Raw genomic sequence first — 27,874 nt, forward strand, 5'->3', positions numbered from 1 at the left:
GTAGGAGCTGCTATCTTAACTCTTGGTTCTAGTAAAGCTTATGAGCTTTGTTCCTACCTTAACTCTCCTTCATTTTGTAAATCATATTTAGTCTCAAAAAATACTTCATCATTCCTTGGCTTAGTAACAACATCATCATTTGAATTGTAATCAATCATTCTCTCTTGTATCCTAAATTTCTCATCAATTGTTATATTTGCACTTTCCATAATAGTCATAGTTCTTAGATTATAACATCTATAAGCCTTGCTTTTCAATGAATAATCAAGAAATATACCTTCATCACTTCTAGCATCAAACTTACCAATATCATCATCTCTTTTGATAACACTTACTCCAAAAAATTTTGAAATACTTAACTGTAGGTGAGTGACCAAACTATAGTTCATAAGGGTTTTGTTTGTATCTTTCTTGACTTGCACTCTATTCATAGTGTAGATTGTTGTATTCATAACTTCTCTCCAAATCATCTTGGATACATCATTCTTTGCTAACATAGCTCTTGCCACTTTTGTAACTAACCTATTCCTTCTCTCTGCAATGTCATTCTATTTAGGGGTTTTCAAAATTGATAACTATCTTTTGATTCCATTTTCTTCACAAAACATGTTAAACTCATTTGAAGTAAATTCTCCTTCTCTATTTCATCTTAAACATTTAATCTTAATACTAGATTCATTCTCAACTCTATTTTTGAATATCTTGAGCTTATCAAATGGCTCAAATTTTTCTTTAAGAAATGCAACCCACACATTCTAGAAAAATCATTGACTAGAATCATAAAATACCTTTCTTCATATAATCCTTTAGTCTTTGTAGGACCACTAAGATATTTTTTCACAATCTCCAATTTTTCTTTAGTAGTAAACTTCTTACTGGGAAAAGAAGTCTGTTATGCTTTCCCAAAATACACTCCTTGCACATTGTGCTAATAGGTTTTACAATCTTAGGCAAATCTCTAACTGCAAACATACTACTAGTCTTCACAATATTGTCAAAGTTTATATGAAAAAATCTCTTATGCCATAACCAACTTCATCTACCTTTGCAACCAAACATGTCATTTCAGTAGGATTCAACTGAAATATATTACCTCTAGATCTAGTTCTTGTTCCAATTACCTTTCCATCTTTGTCTCTAATCATGCATGTCTTCTCTGTGAATTGTAACTATTAACCTTTGTCCACTAGTTGTCTAACATTCAAAAGATTGTGCTTCAAACCATCAAAAAAATATACATCCTCAGTGTTAGTTTTACCATCAAGAGTTATAGATCTAATACCCTTAACTTGGCATGTTGCATTATTTCCAACTTTGACAATGCCTCCATCCTGACTTTTGAAGTCAAAAAACTTGTTCATATCACCAGTCATCTAATATTATGTGAACAACCACTATCAATTATCCAATCATATTTCTTTTCAACTTGTGACACCAAAGCTACTTTCTGTGGACTTTCTTCTTTAATTGTCATAAATATAATTTCATCATCACTAGCACTTACAATTTGTTCATCAAAATCATTTCCTTCATTTTCATGCAAACAATCTCTATCTTTTATAGGTTTATAATTTCCTTTTAGATTTTTTCTCTCTTTTAGGAAACTTAGATGCATAATGGCCATATTCATCACAAGTCCAACATTTAAATATTCTCTTACCTCCTTTTTCTCTCCTTACTAGTAGGGCTATTTCTTCTTCAATTTTCCTATCCTCCTCAGATCTGCTACTGCTAGCAAAATATCCTCTAGCACTTGCGCTCATTGATAAACTAGGTCAAATATTCAAGGCACTAAAATCTATCTCTATTCTGGTTAATTCTCTAGACTATTTAAGCTTATTCTCAACTGCTTCAAGTCTTCCAAGCAATGTCTCCTTTGTGAAATATTTGGTACAATATATCAACAAATGTATCATTTGAACTGATGGCTTAAATGGTAGTGTTAAGCTCTTCAATATCTTCCATATAACCTCATCATATTTTTTGGTTCCTCCTTGAGATCTAATACCTACAGTAATTTTAGATATTCTACCTACAAATGTTCTTATAGATTCATTTTCCACCATTTTAGCATCTTGAAATGCAAAAATCCAACTTTGTAATTTCAATTTCTTATAATGTTCATCAACTTCAAAACTAGTTTCCAAAGCTTTTTAAATCAAATGGGAAGTAGCAAGTGACTTTATCTGATTGTATTAAATTTCAGGAAGTGTCATCAATAGGGCTTCTTTAGCTCTCATGTAACACATAAAAAGATCTCTTTCTGCCTTGGTACAAGTTTCCAAATCCTTTTTATCAATGATTGTCTTCACTGATTTTGTCAAGATCCAATATCCTAAACCCATACACAATAGATGTGTCTTCATTTTTTCTTTCCAAATATCATAATTTGTTCCATTGAACTTTGGACTATCTTTCTTGAACATGCTTGCCATGGATCTCTCAAAGTTGTTGAACTTTATCTTCAAGGACCTAATGCTCTGATACTACTTATTAGAAACAATAGTCCACCAAGATAACTTGGGGGAATCAATTATCCAACAATTAAAAATATTTATCTTCTTTAAAAAAACTTAACCATTCAACCAAAGTAAACAACAACTATAATAAGATGCACATAGATAATTACACCAGATATATTAACTAGGGAAACCCTTGATTAGAGGGAAAACCTCGGTGGGAATGATGCCTACAAGATGAACATACTAATATAAATATTCCTTCTTAGAGGATGGACCCTATTAGGATTCTATTACAATATTTCATACATATAAGTCCTTATTATGAGACTTTGAATCCCTATTAGGTGTTGTAATACAATGTATGCAAGAAGAGCCCACTACCTAAACATGCAATTTCAACTACAAGAAGAGCTCATTGCTCAAACATGCAATTTACTATTATGTTCTTCTTTTATTTGTTCTATCAACCAAACCAAACACTATTAGACCTTGTAGACCAAGTCACAAACTTTGGATCCAAATATCAAACCTCGAATCCCTCAAAAAAACCTTGAGAATGAAGTTTCCTTCACTTCCACTCCACTCTACTCAACTTCACATTCTGTTCTTGTGCTACTTACAAATATTATCTGCATCATTATTATGAAAAAGGAAAATATACTTCCCTTATACCAAGTCCATAAAATAATTCCCTGAGTTGGTTGTTAGACCTTCTCAATTAATCATTATAGGACCACATTAAGAACACGTTACACTTAGTGATAACATTAATCTTCTGCCTTGGAACTTGAATATATTTCAATACACATAATATTATAACTAGAGAACTTAGCCACATCATCATCAACATCTCTTGTTCACATCCTCAACCTTGATTCTTAAGATAAAAAATCTACTAAGAGATATAACAAAATTACTAGAACATGCCTCTATAAACACTATCTCAAAAAAAACATCACCAAAACTTACATAACTTCTTCCAGACTTATCATTTGTTCATTCGACGTTGACTACATATACTAGATACTCAAAAGTATCTCCCATAACCTCGGATAGTTAGAATACTCAACTAACCATCCGTACCAACTTGATCATTCCACTATTCTTTTGTCAAATACCATAGAAAACTGCTATGTTGACATCAATTACAAACTTGGTCATGAATGTTACATATCATCATAATAATGTATATCTATAATACTCCTCCATAGGAATATCATTAGCATTCATGCTTCCCACATCATCTCTACCTATCAAGACATTCTACTATCTACCGACCCTTAAACTAGCCATATGAGCTATCTAAGACACAAATGTGTCACAAAAAATCTATGTGCTATTTTATTCATGATTTCAATTACTATACCAAATGTGTACACTCCAAAATTCAAATAAACTATTACTTAGATCAAATGTGTTATTCCCTAACATGGATGCACTACAACAACTATAAGCACTACCACCAATAGTATATGCACTAGTAAATCGATCATATGCACTACATTTAAATGCAGTACTTCATTCATCATATGCGCTATCCGATTAAACAAATGTGCTACAAAAGAAAAAAGTGCTAGGAAAACTAGCATATGTGTTACAACAAATACATCCAACTTGACATTTATCATCATCTTGAATCTACAAATGCTACCTATCAGATGCACTATTCTATGAGGCATATGCGCTAAAATGCATCTCATATGTGCTAAAAGGCTATAAAAGCACTATTCCACCCCATAGATGTGCTATCCTAACTCGTGGTTTGGCTAACAGATTTTAAATGCACTACTAGAAATATCAAATGCACTAAAACGTCCAATCTAAGCATTTATAAGGAAAATTTGAGCAAAAACTTAAATTTTCATACAAAAATTCAAAAAAAATTAATTACAAAGGATCTTGATAACTTATCAGGGCACCATAGTCAGTCGGATGGTCATATCGGCTACCCCTCTCAAATCTATGCTCTTGTAATGGGATAATTATCATTGCTATGCTCAGAGCTCCAAGACAAAGGGTAAAAAGGGAGTGTAACAATGAAATGGGTAAAAGGTCTTTTGACCTATTTAACCCTCCCTTGGGGCATTTTTATAATATTTTTCAACATTCTATGCCCAAATTAATGCCTCTTGATCTATTTCTTCAACCTAGGAATTTTTCCATTTCAACTCAAACATTTTTTTCAAGCCTGGTCTACTGTCAAACTTTATTATTCACATTTTTTCCAGAAATCAAATTGGAATCTCCCGTATTGCTCATTATTTTTTTCTAATTTAATTTTTGAGGGGGAATTATAACTTATATAAAATTGGGGCATCAAAATGTTCAAATATCAAAAACATTCTACCGCAGCTAAATTTCAACATCAAATCAAACAAAACTGGGGCATCCAAGCAAGTTATCCTAAAATGAAGAATTTTAAACATCACAATATCGAGTGAGACATCAAAACATCAACAATTAGACATCAAATTATAAACAATTAGGCATCATATCAAACTTGAATTAGGAAAACATCATCGACTAGATGCACAAACATCAAAATTGGCTAAAAATTAGAAAATCAAGACAGCCTTTGAACTAATATGCTTTGCATATTATCTCAAAGAGGGGCATTTTTAGGCACCCTAAAATTGGAAAGACCCAAAAAAATGAGAATTTTGATCAAACAATGACAATTAAAGACATAATTAGATAACAAAGATAAACAATAGACTTTCAAATCAACAGTAACATCAAGTCATTTAAGCAACTAATCAATCAATCACCTATCAAATCTAAAAGGACCAAAATCACTTTTAAAAAAGGAAAAATAATTCATAAAATCATAAAACAAAATAAAACAAGAAAAAATTAAAGACAAAAGTTGAAAGTAAATGTGACATATTAATAAATCAACAAAAGCCATTTATCCTCTCAAAAGTGAAAATTCTCCTTTTTACCAATTGAAAAATCCTAATTTATCCTCATAAATTAAGTTTGTTGGACTTTTCCTCTTGGTGCCTTATGAGATATTTTTAGTTTCACCATTATCCTCTAGTAAAATCTTGATCCTTACCCCAACCCCCTTCTAAAATCCTATAAATAGGAGGGAAAATCAAGAGAAAAAGGATCCAAGTTTGTAGGCATCCATACTATAGACATTTAAAGTTATCATTTAGCATAATTTTTTGTTAAGAATTAATGTCATGTTAGTTTCATTTTAGCATCATTTTGGTATCTATTTAGCTTATCTTAGCATTGTTTTAGTATCATGCATGCACTTGTCATAGTATTTTAGTGTTATTATCTTGATATAGTTAGAATTTCATATAGATCTCATATAGACTTACCTAGGTCTACATTAGTAGCATACTCCCATTCTAGAACTATCACTAAGATGTTAGTCGAAGAGAAATTCTAGCAATTGTAGATAGGGGAACATGAGATGTTTGTGGAGTCTTTATTTAACAATGATTTATTGAGTCTATAGATTAGTTCATTGTTATTCTGATTGCACTCTGCACTAAGGTCTCATGAGTACACGATTCCACTATGTACCCTAGGTTATTATCTTTTAGGGTTTTGATCTTTTTGTAATAATTCATTCACTTTTGATTATATCAATCTCTCTTTTTTCTCATCAAGAATGTGTCATCTATAGATCTGGGATTTCCAATGTCGATTGCTTTTGCTTCTATCTTTCTACAAGTGTTTGCATGTAGGTGATTCTTGGGAGCTATGGGATTGAGCTTTCATCAACTTCAACATAAAAATATTTATTCAAGGTCTTCTTATAGACTTGTTTCCTCTAAATGCATGTGTTATCGTGTTTGATAACCCATACATCTTTCTTAAAGATACTATTTGTTGTATTTGTCAAAATGGGGATACACATACTTCAACATAGTCATTGCATGTAGGATTCAATCGAGAATGAACATGAGATTGCTCATCTCAAAAGATCCAAGAAAATTGACATGTTGCCCACTATCTAGTTGGGGTTTGAATGTTTTCTCTAAGAAATAGATTGATTCTTCAATGAATGATTATAAAGCATGAAGGTAAATGCAATGCTTAAACTAGATTTTTTTTCGTATTTCTATGCAACTAGATGAGATTTAAAGCCATATGAAATGCCAATTTGATCTAAGAACAAGTAAACAAATAAATCTAACTAAAATGTATGCAAGAGAAACTTTTTTTTTTTGAGATTTTTCAATGCAATAGAATAAGATCTAAGATATGGAAATAATAAAATAAGCTAAAATGTATACAACATTGAACTAGAATGAAATGCTACACAAATGCAACAAAGCTTGAGTGCACAAAGTGAGTGGTCAATTCAATAGAGATTCTTTAATCAAAAGTGGGATCCCTTGGGAGAGATGAGAGCTCTCTAATTATAGAGAAAGTGAGTCAAAATTCCAAGGAGAGGAGTGGAGGGAAGTTGACTATTCTTTTGAGATTCCCTAGGAGTGGGCATGTGACATGCCTTCCCTCTTACCATTTGTCCCCTTTTTGAAGATTCTTTTTGAAAAGTGTATTTTGTTTGATATTCCAAAAGATGTCTCATATTTGAATATTTTACATTCAAATAGAGAACATGTGGAGACAATTTTACTTGAAATGATTTTATGAATCCCTTTGTCATGTAGTATTGACCAAAATGTATTAATTTAATAAAAGTGTCACGAATTTATATTAAATTATTTATTCAAATAGGTTTAATTAGACAATTACAATCTAATGTATATGGATTTATTAATATTAAATGATAATTTTAAGTTATTAGTTTTATGCAATTGATATTCAAATTGACCAAAGTTAGTTAGGACTAAAAATTCCTAGTGATTTCAGGTCTTTGTGATTGATTTAGAGGTTAGGAGAAAGTTGGTTTAGAAGACCAATTTTAGGGTAAATTACATTGGCCCCTCTTTGAATTAATGTGTAGGCAACATATTAATTCAAAGAATGGTTTAATTCTGAAGTATAGAACAAAAAAAAGATCAGCTCCAAGCCTGATGATACAAAGACTGGTCGATAAAATAGAGTTGACTTTGAACTTGGCTGGATGAAAGTCAATCCTTCTGAGCTCAGTTGTTATAGAAGATGAGAAATTCAATACCTATCCATTGAAAAAGAGTTTAGGAATATCTCTAGAACAAAGCTTAATCCTATGAAGTCCTAACAAAACATCTAGATGTCAGTCTATTGAGAAGATTTTGAGGATTATCTCTAGAACAAAGCTTAATAATCTAGAGTCTAGATAGAACACCTAGATATTGGTCCATTGAGAAGAGTTCTAGGATTATCTCTAGAACAAACCTTAATCCTTAGGAGTCTAGATAGAACACCTAGATACTGGTCCATTGAGAAGAGTTTTTTGATCATCTCTAGAATGGAGCTAAATCCTCCAAAGCCCAGATAGAACACCTAGATACTAGTCCATTGAGAAGAGTTTTAAGATTATCTCAAGAACAAAGCTTAATCCTACAGAGTCCAAATAGAACACCTAGACACCAGTCCATTGGGAGATGACAAGACCTATCAAGATTCATAAGATCATCTCTAGAATGAGGTTTAACCATTAGGAGTCCAAATCAAACACCTAGATACTTGTCCATTGAGATATGACAAAAATGTTTAAAATAAGGATTACTGGGGGGGTTGAATCAGTAATCTTCAAACTTTAGTCACCAACTAGATATTATTACTTACTTTAAACCATGCATAAAAAATAAATAAAGTAATGTTGAACAATAACAAAAACAATACACAAAGATAACTCGTAGTACCATATTTTGTTAACTAAGGCAACCCTGGCCAAGGAAAAACCTCGGTGGGGATGATACCCACTAGATAATATAGTGATATATAAGTTCCTTGTTAGAGGATGGACCTTATTAGGATTCAATGAGAAAATTTAATATAAGGAGTCCCTATTAGGAGACTTTGAATCCTTGTTAGGAGATTCCAACCATGTTAGGAGTTGTGGTATAGTAGATGCAAGATGAGCCCATTGCCAAAACATGCATTTCCAATTACAAGAAGAGCTCACTTTCCAAACAAGTAATTAGACTTTTGGAATAGGTACTATATCTTCTTCCTTGACTAATCTTTGATCTTTAGCTCGATCTCAGATCATCAAATAGCTCATATAAAACTTCACATATATTGCCTTCACAAAAGTTTACATATAACACTTTGCACTTTTTCTTTCCACTTTCTTATCGCAAAATGTCCTTTACATAAATACCATGCCTTTTTATAAATTTTTGTTAGGTTAGCTAAGATCACAAACCACTTTTCCAACTTAGAGTAAACATATAGGATGTTGGCCCTAATTGGAAAATTAATTATGTTGTAAACAAAATAATTCTTTCCTTCAATTCCATTGTCTTGTTCCATTAAAACATGAATGTATTTGTTTTGCATAGTTTGTACTAACTTTTGAGGTTATATACATCATCAAAAACATGTATACTATATCCATGTAAGTTCACTAGTCATAATATGATGTCAATAACAAGTTATAAATAGAACAATACACCTTGTAAACCAAATTCTATACTTGGACAATTTTTTGATTACCAAACACTAAATATCTTTATTTCCGAGGTTACCTATAAACATGTACATCATGTGTTGCCATAAATGACAACAATTACATATCACTATTAGCCAATTTTCAACAATCTCCCCCTTTGACATTGATGGCAACAAAATAGGGAAAATTGGCTAAGTGACAAACACTTAACACCACAAGAATAAATAACACCTTACATAACATCTATTAAAATTTTTTCATCTTCACATATGCTCCCCCTTACAATATACTTAACACTTCTATCTTCTAAACCCAATTTATAATTTTTATATGTACTTTTCCTCCTTTGACATCAATGACAAAGGTCAAAATGTCAAGATTTGTCCAAAGACTATCCCAAAATGTTTTCCTTCCTTATGCTGATATGATTTTCATGCAATCATCAAAATTATCCTTCAAACTATCCATACCCTTAGTCCATCTCTCCTTGGTGGACTTAGCTGAGGTGAGAATTGCACATAAAGTGTATGATGCAATCTCAACTACATTAAGATCTAAATAGAAAAAGTTGGAATATGTGTCTTTGGCCTTGACAAATTCCTCTAATTATTTCTCAAAAAAAGATAATTTTAGAGCAATAGATTCTTTGAAATTTGATATCCTTTTGAAGATCTGTTCCTTCCAAATTTCAAGTTTCTTAATTTCACTATGAATACTAGACACTTGTCTTTCAAAATCATCTACTTTGCAAGATGGATACCGGATTTAGATTGATAAAGCCTCTAACTCGGTCATCTTTACTTCTATCTTACTATCAATGTCTTTAGTTAGTTTGTATTATAAGGTACACTTAATATACAATTTTTTCCCATCTTATAGGCATTTCTGAAGTTCTTTTATACAAGTATCAAAATTAACTAAGTTGTCCTTAATATTCAGATAGATGTTTCTAAACAAGTTAGCATCATGGGGAATATGAGCCTTTGCCTCTGCAACATTCAACAAATTGAAAAACTCTTCACCAAATGATTTTAACACTACTTGTGCTCTCTATTTAGGATCTGGTTTAGTGTGCTATACTACCAAGATACTACTTAGTCTGTCAGTTACTTCCCTTAAAGTTTTCTATAAAATTTTCATGATCCTATTCTTCTATATAAGTTTGGGTAGGGATGAGATCAAATTTGTTTGATCATCATCAACAATAGCTAAACTAGCAAAAGAGAGCGGAGTGGATGAACTAGATGGTTTAGTATCATCCTCCCTCTATTTCTTTGCTACTTCTTTTGTTCTTGTCTCTTCTTCTTCTTTATTTATTTTTTCCTCTCTTTTTCTCTTCTCTTCCAATCTCTTCTTTTCATCTTCCTTAGTTTTCTTTTCCATCTCTTCTTCTACAATTCTTCTCTTTTCCTCCTCTTCCTTTCTTTTCTTTTCTTCCTCAAGAAATATCTACTTGGCTTCCTATATTTTATTCTTTTCTTCTTCGAGTAGCCTTTTCTCTTCTTCAATATGTCTCAACTTATCCTCAATATCCTTAGTGTTTGGTTCATTAGGTTCAAAACCACCAAATGGATTGGTAGCTTCAATGTTAATGGTAATATTGGTTTGATCAATTTGCATGATGTCACTGCTCATTGACACTTCTAAGGTTCTAGGATCTAGAGGAGATGTTTCCTTTAGCTCTATCATCATTTGAATAATTTTTGTTGTAGTCTCACTTATTAGCTTATCCTTTTCACCGACCATGAATAAAAATGGTCTCAATTTATTCCTCAAGTTTAGTGAAAGGTTATTCAATAGTCTTTTAATTTCTTCTTCATTATCAGCCTTGCAAATAGTTCTAAGCATAGACTTCCAAAGTTCTCGATCTTCTTCTCTTGTAGGAACCTTCTTCTGATGAGTCTCTCATAGAATTTTCAATTTATTATGCTCTCAAGATCCTTTAGGTTCAAATTGTTTGCTATGATATATCTCACAGTAGGTATATCAATCTAATCTTTATCAAAATAATTATACAAGTTGTAAAACTTGTTCATCTAAACAAAATTACCTTCATTAGCAAAAGTTATATTGATCTTTTCTATCTTTAGCTTCCAAGGTTTCCGAGCTTTACTTGCTACTTGCTTAGATGGAGTCACTTTTTCTACTTTTTTGGTCTCATGTTCCTCATCTTCTTCATCACTAGAATCAATTTTCAACAATGTTTTATATCTCTTCCCTGGTTTGGTGGCCTATTGTTTGACTCTATTTTTTTTAGTAGACACTACTTCCACTAGTCTTTCAAACTTTCTCGTCGGCTCACTAGGCTGAGTGTTAGACACTACTACATGTGGAATGCTCTATTCTAAAGATGTCTCAACAACTAATACTAACAAAGGTTGAATGTTTAGTATTCCTTGCTTCATTGTTTGTCTTATAGCCTTAGATTTACTCTATGTCATTCTGGCCTCTGACAGTGCCTTCTTCATTATAGACTCTACCTTATTGTGTGATGCCTTCTCCAAGGTTGCTTGATGAACTAACTGTGTGATCTCATCATATGTGCCAAATCTATACTTTTTTTTGTCTCTACTTTGAATTTAGCAAAAAATCAATATAACCAACTGCTATATCATCATTTAATTCATAGCTCAAGGGATCAAGAAATGTTTCTTGAGGTTCTACTACTTGAAGATAAGTATGATCAGTATCAACCAAAACACAAATGTCTTCCTTAAATCTATCCACAATTGTGGGTGCAATTCTAAATCTCTACTTCATTTCATTCTGAAATGTCCTTATTATTAGGATGCTATTATCTAATATTTTATCTACAAGATGCATTCTACATACCTCTATAATCTTCTCCATTGTGCATCTATCACTACTCATGATGTCTGTGACTGATAGATAAGGAAATATTTTAAGTACATGAGGATGTGGTTGATCAATGACTTGAATCTAAACACACCATTCTTTGTCCTCTTAATCTTTTCTAGGTTCTCTAAGAGTTGCATTCTCAGTATTTTACTAAGATTCACTTGTTCTTTCTCTACATATCTTATATACTGCATAAATGAATCCCATTGAAAGTTCATCAATGTTAGGAATTGCACTAATTGTGTACTTTGCAAACACAAAAAAGATGTCAATTAAGTTTTGTAATTAAATAACTACTCAAGATCATCTGTCCAACATTTATATGCACATGAGGTTTACTATAGCCTCCTTTCATCATGAAAAACCTCTACAAGACTTTGCATAACTATAGAATTAACCTTTACTGTAATACCCGTAACTCTAAATTCCTTCATAACTTGTTTAAATGAGCTCCAAATTACAAGCAAGATTAGGTACCATCTAAACATAACTAGATACAACTTTTCCCAACTTTGCTACCTCTAATTTGATCTTTAATGAAATTCTCAAATTATGATGTTGTGAACAAGCTTAATTTTACTTAATTGAATCAAACTCAACAACTAACTTCAATCTTTGTTTCTCATCATCATTTAGCTTTTCTTTCAAGATATCTACTCATTTCACAAATGCTTCATTAAGTTCTTCACAAAATTCACTAACATTGTTCCTTTCCTAGTTCCTTCTATTATTTCCATCATTCCTTTTGTTTCTAAAGTTTCTTCCATTGTTCCTTCTATCTCTAAAGTTTCTATCTATTCTGTAATACTTTGTTGTGTGTCTAAAGTTGTTGCATAATTGCCTACTTCTAGAATTTTGTTGAGCATCAGGTGCATGACAATTCCGAGCAATGTTCCCTAAGTTGTTACACTTGTAACACATAATTTTTCTTCTATCTTCATAAGATCTTCCTTCTCTTGATGTCCTTTCATTAGATCTTCTTCTATCTATAGGGTTAGTATTTCTAGACATTCTATTATTTTTTCTATCATTATCATACTTAGGTTTCCTACAATCAATTACATTATGACCTATACCACGATAATTATAACAATAAATGTCATTAACATGATTAAATGACTTATTAGTACAATCTCTTTTCATATGACCTATTTCATTACATAAGAAACACTTACCTCTAAATTCATACCTAGTTGCCTTAGGAGATTCCACTTGCTTTGGTTCATCCAAGATTTCAACTTCCTTAGGTTTATCAGAAGATTAACTGGATTCACTCTTATTATCAGATTTGTCTTTCAAATTTGATCTAGTCTCAAGTTTCTTCGCATGCATGTTAATTAGATAACCAAGACTAGTCCTATCATAAGTAGGTCTTTGTATTGAAATTAAGTCATCAAGCTTTTCAAGCTATTACTTGCACTATGTTAATTCACCTTTCACAATAATATTATACTTATGGAGTTCTTCATGATCTTCTTTCAATGTTTCAAACTCAAATTTTTTCTATGCTAAACTTCCTCTTAGATCTGCATTTTTAGTCTTCAAGTCAAATTCAATTTTGCTAGGATCATTTCTCAAAGTCAATTTTAGATTTTTAATCTTCAATTCATGCTTCAAGATCTTGTACTTTATTTTCAGCTTTGAATAATCATCATCACTAGTTCCAGATTTAGTAGATTCAAGCTTGGATTTGAGATGTTCAATCTTTTCCTTCAATTGACCAATGTATACTTTGGAGTCTTCATATGTATCCTTTAGCTTATGTCTTTCTTTAGTAAGGAGATCAATTTGTTCAAGAACTTCTTCAAGGTTCTTCATCAATTGTTCCATATCCATAGGGATCTTACTTAAGCTATTAAGCCTCTTCAAAGTAACTATTCTTTGATACCAATGGCTAAAAATAGGAATTACTTGGGGGGGAGGTGAATCAGTAATCTACTAAACTACCAATTGGATATTATTACATACTTTAAACCATACATAACAAAGCACTAAAGTAATGCTGAATAGTAATAGTAAAAATGCACAAAAATAACTCATAACACCATATTTTGTTAACTAGGGAAACCCTGGACAAGGGAAAACCTTGGTGGGGATGATACCCACTAGATAACATACTAATATATAAGTTCCTTGTTAGAGGATGGACCCTGTTAGGAGTCAATGAGAAAATTTAGTATAAAGAGTCCTTGTTAGGAGACTTTGAATCCCTATTAGGAGTTGTGGTACAGTAGATGCAAGATGAGCTCACTACCCAAACATGCATTTCCAATTACAAGAAGAGCTCACTACCCAAACAAGTAATCATACTTTTGGAATAGGTACTACATCTTCTTCCTTAATTGATCTCTAATCTTCAACTCAATCTCAGATCATCAAATAGCTCATATAAAACTTTGCATATATCACTTTTACAAAAGTTTTCATATAGCCCTTTGTACTTTTCCTTTCCACTTTCTTATCACAAAATGTCATTTGCATAAATACCATGCCTTTTGACAAATTGCTGCTAGGTCAGCTAAGATCATAAACCACTTTTTCAACTTAGAGTAGACATCTAGGATGTTGGCCCTAATTGGACAAGTAATTATCTTGTAAACAACATAATTCTTTCTTTTAACTTTGTTGTCATGTTCTACCAAAACATGAATATATATATTTTGTATAGTTCGTATAGAGTTTTGAGGTTATACACATCATCATCAATATGTATACTATCTCCATGTAACTTTTCTAGTCATAATATGATGTTACTAATAGGTTATAAATAGAGCAATACACTACTGTAAACTAAATTCTATACTTAGACAATTTTTTGATTACCAAACACTAAGTATCTTTATTTTTGAGGTTTCTTGTGAATATATACATCATGTGTTGCCATAAATGACAACAATTACATATCACTATTAGAAAATTTTCAACAAAGAACTATCATGAGTTGACTAAGATAATCGATAGAGATTCAATCACTTGATCAATAGATTAGGACTATATTTGAATGATGTGACTTATGGGAATCCAATATGAACCTAGAGATTTGAGATAGCCATGAGTAGATCATGAGATACCCAATTTGAAATGAGAAATGAGTAATTAAGTATGCCCCTAGTGATGAGATGCCCCTAGTGATGGGGACTTTAAATATTGATCAAATTGGTTTGAAACAAGATTTGATTAATTTAAGAAATGCATCCATCCTGTCCCCTTAGGAACAAAATTGAAAGATCTCACATTAGAATTGTTATAAAGAGAAACTGATGTGAAGTGAAGATGCAATTGAAGATTTAGGACATTGTAGAATAGATCAAAATAGATGGAGATTGATTTGGGTTTGGAGTTCATTTATCAAGGTTTTGGGCCCTAGTTGACCAAGTTTAACCAAGTTTCACCAAAGTTGACTTTTGAAAAAAGAAGTTAATAATTTTGAGAATGTTGATATGACAAGATTTCGATATGAGTGTTGCATCAAAAAGATGACCTTCACAAGGGTTTGATCCCATCTGTCCCAAACTTTAAATCATATTTTTGAGTTTCTTAGGAGTGTTAGATTTTGATTTTGATCCTAAACATGGACCCAAGACTATCAAATTAAGAAGGAAGTGATATTTGCATCAATCAAAGTACTTTTCAAAATTAGGTCAAAACCTATATAAGAGTCAAAAAGGTATTTTTCAAATCATTTTTTCATTTGTCTTCTTATGAATTTTCTCTAAAACCATGTCAAGAATCCTTGGGAGAGACCACCCTTTTGAGCTCCAGAGGTGACACGCCTAGCCAAAAGACTACCAAGCACTTGTAAATCTACAAATTCCTCCTTTATAATTCAAGTTTTGCAAATTTTCATTGAAAATTTTCAAGTTGTTCATGTTTGCAAGCTCATGTCTATCATTAGCTCCAATTCAACTTCATTGAAGCTTGTATGATCTTTCACAGTAGTTTGTTTTGTGTTCCTTTACTCATATGACACAATGTGAATGCTTGTGTGGGAGGTACCCACTAGTCATACGAGCAAGCCCTAGTTTTCTCTTTTGAAGAGGTTGACAACTTTTTGATGGGATCAATGCATGTTGGCCACATGTACCATGAGATGTATGAGGTGGTGTATTTTGGGGTGGATGTCATGGCAGTTGGAGTCATTGTTTTGCAAATTTAGGGTTGTGAGCATCTCCCCATAGCTAGGTGAATGTTTGACGACTAGTACTAGGATGGGTAAGTTTGGTCATTGGAGTAGGGTACTAGATGACTTAGCATCAATGGTATGGAGGTTGTGATGGAAGCCAAAGGCAAAAAGAGGCATGGGGTGAGGGGATATTGTAGGTGGGCTACATGTTAGTTTCTTGACCCTTGATAGGCCAATCACCATAATATTTAGAGATATTTCCCATCACTTGCGTATGGTACTAGTTCGAGAGGATGCAGGACTTGTGTGAGGAGTACATTGCATATGCCTTCTTTGCTAATGAGGCAAAGAAGGGTTGGTTTGTGCAAATTAACAACATTCTATTAGTAGAAGAGATGAGGAGCATGGCAACAAGCCAATGGGAGTATCTCCTAAAGGTTTTTGATGCAAGCACTACTCTAAGATATAGAGGCTACCTTTCGAGCCACTCTTATCTAAAATTTAAAGATCCAACAAGGATGGGACCACAAATCCAAGTAGTTCTTATAGTGCAACTACAATAGGAGCTAGTGGAACAACTAGTTCAGTAGTAGGGACCTATATATAGGGTCATCCAGGTTCTTATCCCTCCACGTGTGGTGAGGGAAGGTTCGAGAGTAGGAAACATTGGGTGGGTGATGAGGCCTTGAGTAGAGGGTATTTCACTAGGAAAAATTGAGGGAGAGAATTTGGCTAGAGGAGTTATCTTGGCAAAGAAGGATACATGTCATGGTTGAAGGCATTGAGTGGAAGCACTACTAGAACAGAAAGGAAGGTAGAGGAGTAGCCTCAACTAGAGATGGGAAGTGAGGTAAATGAGGCAATGTAGGAGCAGCCTGCACAGTCACCTTCCTTGGAGACTTATTAGTCTAGACACAGGAGGCATTGAGCAGGGAAAGAGAGATGTCTCAGATGACCCAAAGGAAGGTTGTAGATCTACATATTCAAGTTGTAGTTAGAGATTCTAGGCTAGGAGACAAGGATAAAGGGATCACTAGCCTAAGAGACAAAGATTGAGATAAAACTAATTTAAGAGATGTGATTCTAGAGTTGTAAAAACAACTATTAGATGTGTTGGTATTGGGCCAACATCCCTTGCAAGAGTCACAACATGGATTAGCTGCTTCCTATGGTTCTATAAGACTATTGGTCATATCGAGCATTGACAAGTCAATTTTGGGTGAAACCACAACCTTGACCTTTCTAACAATTGGTATCAGACCTTGGCCATAGGTTTGAATCTCATAAGCCACATCAAGTGATGTTGGGTGTGGGATTTTTGGTAGTGGGCTAGTGTCCCTCACAGGATGTATAGCATGGCTTAATTGCCTCATGTGGTTCTATAAGACTATTGGTTGTATCAGGCATTAATAAGTTGATCTTTTGGTACAATGATAACCTTGACCTTTCTAACAAGATGCAAATGAGGAGGCTCATCACTAGTTTGTGAGGGAATCCTATTACTATGTAGCTTATGTTGTAGTTGTTCATATTGAGAGGCATATAGCCCAATACTTTGATTATATTCGAGTGTTATATTGAGCAACCCCTCCAATATAGGTAGATGCACCACCACCTTCTCTACCTCTAGGAGATGAGGGAGATAGATGCAGTTAGATTCCCCTGATTTTTTTTTTTTGATGTACTCATTGATCATATCAGATGTTTTTGTAGCATCATGTTTTTGTACCATTATGACATTGTATATCATCAATAGTTTTTGACTCTTGATACATACATACATACATACATACATACATACATATATATATATATATACATATATATATATACATATATATATATATATGTATATATATATCTGTATATATATATATACATATATATATATATATATACATATATATACATATATATATATATATGTATATATATATATATATACATATATATATATGTATATACATATATATATATATATGTATATATATATGAGCTCACACTACTGTATTTGGACCCAAATTACAATGACATGTTGTTGTAATTGCAATGGCCACCTGTTGCCCAATTAGCAATACCAAGAATAGGCTCTTGTTAGATGAGTGTCAAACTTTTGGCATCAAAAATAATGATGGCTAGCTTGTTTGTCATAATTGTGATGCCAAATGTTGTTACAATTTTTCAGAAGCCAAGGCCAAGAGTTCATCATCATGTTATTGTAATTGTGCAAGCCACCATCATAATTACAAAATTTGATAGTTTCATTATGTTATCACAATAGCGACACCTGACCTGAAAGGCTGATGACCATATGTCAAAGTTGACATCACATATGTGATACTGTGCAACAATAGTATCATGGGTGTGATAAAAAAAATTTAGGCTGAGCCATCACAATGGTGATGACCATGTAATGGAAATATTGTTCATCCAATGTCATTCCATCGAATCATGTCATTGCAATTGCAGCAATCTACTAAAATAGTTTTAAAACAAAATTGGATGTTGGAGGATGAAGTGGAGGAAGACTCTTCAAACTAGGCATAAACGACAAGAAATAGACCCTTGATCATTTTTACTTTTGAACTTACAACAAACTTCCACCATCAACATGACTAGACCATAGACCTACAATGCAAATTCCCATATTTAAGGTGAGCCCCACGAGTTTCAGACTCTTTTTCACTATGGATCCAACAAATGTTAAATATATCTTCAAGACTAAAATTGATAACTATTTAAAGGTGAGTGTTATGAGTTTTCTAAAATCTATGATTTACAATGAAATTGGACTTATGATTTAAACTTTTCTTTTTAAAATTTGTTTTAATTTTGCTAGCATATTGCTGCTTCTGAGAATCAATGTCAATTTTTTACTGATGATATTTTTAAAACACCTAGCCAAGTGTAGAGACTTCAACAGAAATCTACAATTTTCACTTGGCTCCTTTCATCAACATTTAAAAATTCCTTACATAGATGTGTTTCATTGTATCTTCAACATGCATGAAAGCTAAAAAAAAAGAACATTGGCCATTTCCTTTAGATCACCTATTGTTGGTCTATTCTCCAAGACCAACTCTTACTCCATATAGGAACCAAACTCATCATTCCCACAGACCCTTTTCATCATGATTCATCAAGAGAATCAATTGGATTTTGTTGAAAAACAAAAAAAAATTGGTTTGGTTCATAATTTTTGGTCCACAATCATGACTATGCACAAAATATTTGAACATGCAAGCTAAGAATATCACCCAAGCCACGAGAATGGCTAAGCACATCACAAATTTTGACAATAATTTTTTCCATTAGAAGACTGCATGGTGGTGAAAAAAATTTGAATATGTCATAGACAAATGATTAAAGTGGAATTTTAGGTTAGAGTGACTTTACATGAAAGGAAACACTTTACAACCAAAAAAAAAATCTAATTCTAAAATCAACAAAATAACAAATCTTTCTCTTCTTCTAATTACATGTAAATAAATTACAACTAGAAGAAAAATAAGTACATCAAATTAATGATTGAATAAACTAACTTTTCCTATTGTTGTCAAGCCAAAAGATGAATTCTTTTATATTAAATTTTTTTCGCTACTTGCTGATCTTGATTTTAGTGCTTGGATGAAGGAATTGTTCTCAATTCAAAAGAAAACTTATTGATTTACTGATTTCCTTTTTGTTGTTGTTTGTTAGTTGGTTTGGCTTGCTCTACGACTGATTTTATTTTAACGATGATTTTGCATAGATAAATTTTGTCTACTGACAATAATTTAGATCTAAATCTATCTAATCCAATTGTAAACAAAAATCATTTAAAATTTAAAACAAGAAAATTTGTATGCTACACCATATCTAACAATTAATCTACTCCAGGATAACATGATACCTTATAATTTTTTTTTAAAAAGAAAAAACTTAAACTCCACATAGGACAAAAAGCGATCCAAGATGTAAAATAATTTATTGGTGCAAGTTGATCCTTAGGGACCCAACTGTTCTTCCTATCCTCTTCACTCAACCAAAGACTCCCCTCTGTAGTTGAAAAAAAGATAGGAAAAGCAGGACCAACTTGACACTAAAGTGGATGAAAGAAATGTTGCAACTATTAGCAATGTTGAGAAAGAAGCTTTTTAGTTGTTTGAAATTATCACAGTTGATAATTAAGTTATACTAAAGGGAGTTGAGGTCATATGTGTTTACAAAAATGTTGCAAAATTTGTATTAAAAGTATTATAACTTAAAATCATAGAAGCTACAATACATCTCTTCTCAAGAGTTTGTATGAGCTCAAATCTGCTAAACATACCAAATTTCTAGATGAAAAAAACAAAAGAAAAGCCTTATAAAATACATAAATAGAATGATATCCTAATTCAAAGGAGCTTAAGTGAGATAGAATAAACATAATAAAAACTAGTTCGAACTAGATTATGAGAGGCATAAAAGGTGATGAGTTGAGCACATGCTTAGGTTCACAATCACCAAAATAAACCTTGCATTTGTCCCCTTTGATAATAATTCTTTTATGAAGGCTATTGTTTTCTTGCCATGGCATACATGATAATAATTGCATCAAACTAAATATAAAGGGGAAAACATGCAAAAAAATAGTTTTTTGAATGAAAACAAGGGCCAACCATCTAGCAAATAACTTAACAAGAAAAAAACAACAATAAGACCACTGCAGAGGACTAACAAGATGCTTCCACCAAATCAAATTCAATCGAGACTTCAATTTATTTCCATGCCATGTAATGTTGTGTGTTGTTCCATCAAGATATTTTTATTAAAAACAATTACAATCTGCATGAGTTACTAAGACCATTTTTGGGGATCAACTTACTTGTAATATTTTATAGTTCAATAAAAGTTACTATCCTTAATCTAGTGGAAAAATTATTTCAGCTCACCAGTACCATCTTTTCCTTTAGCAGAAACATAGTTAATGTCATTACCCAAAATTTAGGCCTTAATGCTATCTCCCTAGGCATTTTGTTATTGTAATTGTTATATGAGATTTATGCATACTGATAGTGGAAGCATTTTTTGTTGATTTGATTGTCAATTCTCATGTGAAATATCAATTCAAGTCTAATGTTATGAATTGAAATTTCATTATGTTTAATGATGAATGATTTAACAATGTTATGATGTGAATAACTAAATTTTTTCTATACTTCTATCATGTTCCTTATTTTAATTGTTGTCCCTTACCATCCTCCCCATCCTGAAAACTTGGGGGATAAGAGGAAATATTCGATCAAGGTTCATGTGAGATCAAAGATGCACTTTTTTTTTACAATGGTAACAACACAAGGAGTTATTTCTTATTCTTGTAAATATATTACTCCACAAAATAAAAATCCTTTGTCTAACAAATGATCACCCTATGCCAAAAGGATGCATTTGAGATGAGAACAAATAGACTATTTGGTAGAATCAAAGAAAGAATGATGTGAAAACACTGAAAGAAAATTGGAAAATATAATGGTGAACAATAAATAGAAAACTAAAAATAAGTCCTAGTAAGAATGTAAATACAAGATGAAGAATCTAGTGATCTGTTTATATTAGAAGTTAATGGAAGTTGGACTAGATTATAAGTATATCAATAACACTTCTCTAATAACACTTCTCCTTATGTCATACAACATGATATAAAGGTTTTGACCAATAATGAAAAAATATAAAAATTATACCATCAATGGTATAAGATATTTTCCTTAGTAATAGAGATGCCCAATGAATAATTCAATAGTAACTTATAGAGCGAGTTGGTCCTAAATTTGCAAATTAGGCCTAATCTTGCTCAATCCAAGTGATGGGAGTTAAGAGGAAAACCAAATTCCCATTCTTTGATACTATTTCATAGCCTAAAAATAGCTTCTAAATATGAAATTTAATTTGGGGGTCATTTAGGATTTGTAGGAGAAAGAACTCAAATACCTCATTAGGAGGGAAAATTTTATCATGTCTTGTAGGTTTTTCTCATGGGAAAGAATCAAAGTATCTATGGTTATGTTGGGTCTATGTAACATATAAACACATGCATTCTCCACGAGAAATTATAATTTGATTATATCCTAGTTAGTAGAGCACTTGTGGAAAGATAGTCCTTGGGAAGGAATAGGATTCAAGCTTTTTTTGTTGGAGAGTTTATAACTCTACCAAGAATTGTTGGATTGTCTTGTTAGATACCTTAGGAAGGCCACTAATGAGTAGACAATTGGATGGTCATTAAGAACTTGTTAAGAAAAAATGTGTTTGGTTACTGAAACCACAATCCCTTCTGCATCATATTGGTATCAAATCCATTATTGTTGTGATCGATTTGGTATATTTTAGTCACAAAAGAATCATTATTTCTAGAAATATCAAAGGCCAACACAATGACTAAATATTAGAATAAAATACTCTTATTTCAGTACTTATTTAATGGAGAAATTGGTATCCCAAGGACTAAAAATTTCTAAATTATCATATGGAAAGGGCACAAGTATAATATTGAGCATCTCTTCTTCAAGATTATACATATATGTTATATAAAAAATCAGCAAACAAAGCACCACTCTTTGTTTAGTCTTCTCCAATATGTGTCTAAAATTTTTATCAAAGCTAAGAGAGATATTTAAATCTATTAATATTCTCTCATTTTGGTGTTTGGTGATTTTAGACTTGATTAATAATCATAACTTTGATCTTAAATGGGATCTTTAACATATTTATACCAATTTCTCAAAGCTAAGAGAGATATCACAATCCATTAATATTCTCTCATTTTGGTGTTTGGTGATTTTAGACTTGATGAATAATCAAAGCTCTGATCATAAATGGGATCGTTAACATGGTATCAGATCCTAGTTAAGAGAAAGATTAGAATTATTTAGAGAGATATCTCTCCTATGATGATAGGTTCTATGGAGTTTGAAATAATGTCTATCAATGTTTTTCGATATAAGATCAATTATCTCAAGAATTTTCTTCTCTTTTTTCAGACAATGACTATAGTCCAAAATCAAACAATAGTAGGCAAGATCATAGAGTAACCTAGGTGTAGGATAGATAACCATGAGGCTAGGAAATATACGAATAGACCCTCCTATGAGTAGACCTTCCTATTCTTGGCTAAGAACCAATTCAATGAGGACTTCAAAACAATCCCTACAAATATGTGAGAATTCAAAGTTTCAACATTGGTCAAAATTTCTAAAAACATTCATTAGTGTTACAACATTCTTGTGATCGAGATGGTTAATGAGAATGGACAATAGAAAATGACTAGAGTGGCTTGCAAATTGAAATATTCATGTATAAATTATAATTTAACCAAAGCATTTTGAAAGTAAAATTAAAACTTCAAATTAGTAGATATCATATATAAACCTAGCTACAGATGTTGTCAATGATGTTTGACTTTTGCATATTGTAATTTGCAACAAGGATTATAAATTATGAAATTATAAATGTTAGTTGTGTTTTTCATATAGAACACATAGTGCAAGTTGATTCTGAAGGGACTAGTGTTTCTCACTATCAAAAAAATGAAACGTAGGTTCAAGTACATGGCATATTGTGGTGGCTTCCTTTGCTAATTTGGCCATGTTTTGAAGACAAATCTTTGACTAGACTTTAGAATCCTCCACTTCCTCCTTGTAATATTATTCAACATATCACCACACTCAAAATAAATAATGAGAATAGTTCATGAATCAATGTATACTTTAGAATGATCTAATATCATTTGTTTCCACTATTCAAATTCTTCTTCATGTCTCCCAATTTACAACAAAAGTTATCAAATACAATTAAACATGATTGCAGTTTATAGAGACAATAGAGTACCTTAGAGAGGAATAATTTGAGTCAATCCCATAGTAAGCCATTTTTTGAATCCTTCATATATTGCAACTAAATTTCATAAATAAATGAGTTTGACTATGGTGTCCTTCTGCATTGCCTGAAACCAAGAGATTCACATAGTTAGTTGTCATGCAATCATAGGTTAATATTGAACTTAAATGGTTTCAAGAATAGTTTAATATTCTCTACTAATCAGGGCTAACCATGTGAAGGTGGAAGCTCATTCCTCCCCCCTAACATCTAAATTTCCTATTAACATCTCAAATTTATTCATTCTATTGATAAGATATAACATTCATGAATTATTGCATGATCTAACATTCAATAACACATTAGTTTTATTAGAACATTCACATTAAATGAACATTCAATAGAACATAAATAAAACATCTATACATAAACATCAATCATTATCAAATAAGTTACATGAATCATTTTTTATTTTTGTCCTTCCCTATATTGTTGCTGAGGCATATCCATGTCATCATCAATAATTCTTCGCACCCCATGAACATGCACTCATTGTCCTTCGCAAAGGAAAGTCTTGTGGAATAACAAATAAAAGGTTTAAATTTTAAAAAATTGAGACTTTAAATATTTTAAAGAACATTGCAGTGCTCTTTACCTTGTCCAACCACATCATTGGCACCGGTACCTCAACAAACTCATCAGAAACAACCTCAGCATCCCCTACAACTGTAATACAAGATGTTTTTTTTTATTTCAACACAAATTATAGTTAAATTTGTATTACTACACCAAATTCAATTTAAAATGTTTACTTGTATTAATAATTCAAAAGTAAAAAAATCAAATAGAAAATATATACCCTGTGTAGTAGGATCCATATTTGAATTATCGCCTCCACAGTGCTTGGCTGATGTATGAGGATTGGCAGGTTTGAATCCAATGTAAATAATTAGTGCATTTATCAACAATATATACATATAAATACAAGACAAATTCTTAGAAATTGTAATCATTCATTTTAATGCGTATAAATATTTCACTTTAAAGTTTTAAACAAATATATAATCATTGTTTCGTTACTTTAAACAAATATGACAACTTATATTTTTAAACTTAATATCAAATACAACAATTGCTAAAGTATTCAATTTGAAATAAAAATCAATTGACTTATTTACCTCATCAACCGATCCAACAAAAGAACCTTACACACTCATTGCTTAGAGTCATTCAACCACGATTGTATAGCCTCTTGTGTATCCTAATTTCTTGTCCTCTTCAAAGATTGTTTTTTAAAACTCCATGACCTACATTTTTGTTTGGTATTGTGAATTTGTTTTGTAATCAATTTCATCAAATACCAAATTGTTTACAATTTATAAATATTTTCACTTAATTTTTCATTTACTTATGGTTACAAATTATACAAGTTTTGAATATCCACCCAAGCCGAGCTTGTGCTACCTATGGTTCTATTTTCTTGCTTTGGTTTACTTTGATGTGTTAGGCAACCTATGTGAAGTTTGAAATATGTTAGATCACATAAGTATTAAGAGTAATTATTATAGAATTTCATTCTTAATATTATGACATACCTTCTCTCCTTGGGTGGTACTGGTTCTCCATCATCTCTTGCTTTTATCTCAATGGCATCCTTTATATTATTATCCCACTTAGTAATGGGAATATAGGGGGTGCTAATAACAAGGGCTTGTTTTCATTTGGGTCCTGTAATTGAACCTAATAAACTTCAAATCTTGGTCTGCTTTCTCAAGGAACCTAAGTCTTTGAAAATGTTGGGTCCAAAAAGTGATGTCATGGCATCAATTAGTTGGTCCTTTAACTCTTTTGCTTGCAAATTCCACCTTTTAAGAAAATAAAAAAATGGTTAGATTCATAAATGAACTGAAGCTATCTTTTAATTTACTTAAAGAAATTGATCAAATGAAGGAAACATTATCTAGAAATCAAATCAAAATATGATACCCTATGCATATAGTCGGCCCAAATATACACAAACATTCATCATTAAACTTTTCATAAAACATATTTTTCCTTGCAAAATAATAATATGATTAGTAGTTATTTCAAGGGACTGAATGGGAGGTTAGTGCATTTGATTATGAGTATACAATTGTATAGTAAAAGAAAGAATCAATCTTTAAAGTACCTAGAAGTTGGGGTACTTTCAGGGGAAGACCATCTTCATTGCTAGCGAGAAATTGATCACAATTCTTTAATGTTCCTATACATCTAACACGGGAAGACCCAAGAAGGTCCCCATTGCCTCCTACATAAAATGAATCTAATATTATAAAATACCCCCTAAGAAATAATAGTTCAAATGAAATTAACACATGAAAAATGTGAGAGAAAAAGAAGAATCGACTTATCAATAGGCGAGGCCATCACATCTATTGCCGAGCTACATGTTGCCAAATTTGTAGTCAATAGTGCCCCATTGATTCTATTCCTCGTATCAAGTGGCATAGTCAATAGAGGATCAATGGTAGGAGTTGAAAAATGAGATTGTTAGAGAACAATAAAACAAGATTGTTAGAGCTATTAAAAAAATATTGTTCAAGCAAAACACAAGTTTAGGATAGAACATGCAATGTACTTGAACCACCTAAAGTATCATCCTCTAGGGGATGACCCCTTAACGTGCTTATCATTCTCTGAAAAAATAACACATGCATTTTATTTAATAACATAAATAAAAGAGTATACTATAAAAATCATTATTGAACTTTTGTTATAATTAAAAAGTACATTAACACGTACTATATATGTGTGAACTAGGGTCACCTATTAGAGTATTTTTCGTTTATGCTTATTAATTAAATCATATTGATTTAATTATATAAGTTTCTACTACTCTAGTTACTTAAGCTTCATTTAGGTACATTATTAATTAATTATTAATTAATAATGTGCAACCTAGTTTTTTAGTTTAGGGTTTCTATCTCATCTTTATAAGGTTGAGCCTTGTACTTTTTTCATTATCTCTTATGCATTTTTCATATTTGAGAGAAACTTTTCTTCTGTCTCCATTTTTTAGCAAAACCCTTGCCTCTTCTCATCTTTCTCTTCTATGACAAGTTTTTGCATGTAGGGATTCAAAGCCTTTGTGGATTTGTTTGGCTTATTTGCTCAAATCCTTCATGGTATTAGAGCCAAATATGTTGCAACTTGTTTGTTATTTGGAGAAAAAGGAGAATGAGGGTTTGGTAGAATAGATCTGGAATTTTTCAGTTATTTTTTGAGAAAATAGGGGGGTCACTGATTTTTGGAGCAGGTTGAGGCCAAACGGATTTCACAAATGGATCCAAAAGGTTTCAAGACCCTTCTTTCCATATAAAATTTGTTCGATTTAGACAACGTTGATCTGGGAGGCAAAAAAAATTTGCCCAGTAGGGCCGTATGGCCTCTACATGCATTACAAGGTGATTTTTTATTTTTTATTTAAAAAAATTATAACACGCAAAAAAATTCCAGCCTGCGGGCCCTTGCCGGCAATGAAAAACCCTTTTTCGTCGTTGTCCTAGCAGTTTGGAACCACCGGTAGTTTGTTCACATCTGGCACCATTTTTTTTATTTGACGGGTCGTCTCCACCTGTGCTCTAGTCCGCCACCACCACCGGTGGCTCAACCAGAGCACCGCCCTGCCTCCGCTTAGGTGGTAGCATCTCCTCCATTGCCCTCCTCTACTTTGAATAGCTACCACCGCTGGCGGCTCAGCTAGAGCACAACTTTGTCAGCAGTGATATTTTTTTATTTTTTACTTTAAAAAAAAAAAATTCAAGCTTCCGGGTGCCCTCTCATTTTTTTGCGATAACTCTCACATACAGGGGTCTTTTTTAGATCTGAAAAAAGCATCAGAAAGCTAATTCTGAGATGGAGATGATGGAGAAGGAATTTTTGGGATTTTTTTCTAGATTGATATCTATTTTGGCATTTGAAGTTTGTTGATAACTTCTATCTTTCGAGGGGCATAACTTCTTTGTTATAGCTCTGTTTTTCAATCCGAAAAAGCGTAGAAAAGCTCTTTTTGACCTCTTTCTT

Source organism: Cupressus sempervirens, chromosome 1, assembly GCF_028749045.1.
Source record: "Cupressus sempervirens isolate cs-2001-9-10 chromosome 1, ASM2874904v1, whole genome shotgun sequence".
Taxonomy (NCBI): Eukaryota; Viridiplantae; Streptophyta; class Pinopsida; order Cupressales; family Cupressaceae; genus Cupressus; species Cupressus sempervirens.